This window comes from Equus quagga, chromosome 6 (assembly GCF_021613505.1).
Source record: "Equus quagga isolate Etosha38 chromosome 6, UCLA_HA_Equagga_1.0, whole genome shotgun sequence".
Taxonomy (NCBI): domain Eukaryota; kingdom Metazoa; phylum Chordata; class Mammalia; order Perissodactyla; family Equidae; genus Equus; species Equus quagga.
The window spans coordinates 115,647,819-115,648,105 of record NC_060272.1 but is presented as its reverse complement, the minus strand read 5'-3'; positions in this window follow the sequence as shown (position 1 = coordinate 115,648,105).

Sequence of the window (287 nt, the reverse complement as noted above, 5' to 3'; positions counted from 1 at the left end):
AGGTGCGTCAGGTACAAGTGCTCGGGCGATGGCGATCCGGCGGAACAAGCGGTCTGGAAGCCGCGGCGCCTCCCGCCCGGGACGCGATTTCTGGTCTTCCGGCCCTCAGCGGCTCCCATCGCGGCGCCTGGGCGCTGCACCGCGCGGAGACCCACCCCGCCGGCCCCGGCGCCCGGGCTCCCGGAAGCGGAAGGGGAGCGCGGCCCGGCCGGGCGGCGGCAGCGGCGCTGGAGGAGGAGGCGGAGGGGGAAAGAGCCGCTGGCGCCGCGGGAGCAGCGGCGGCGAGA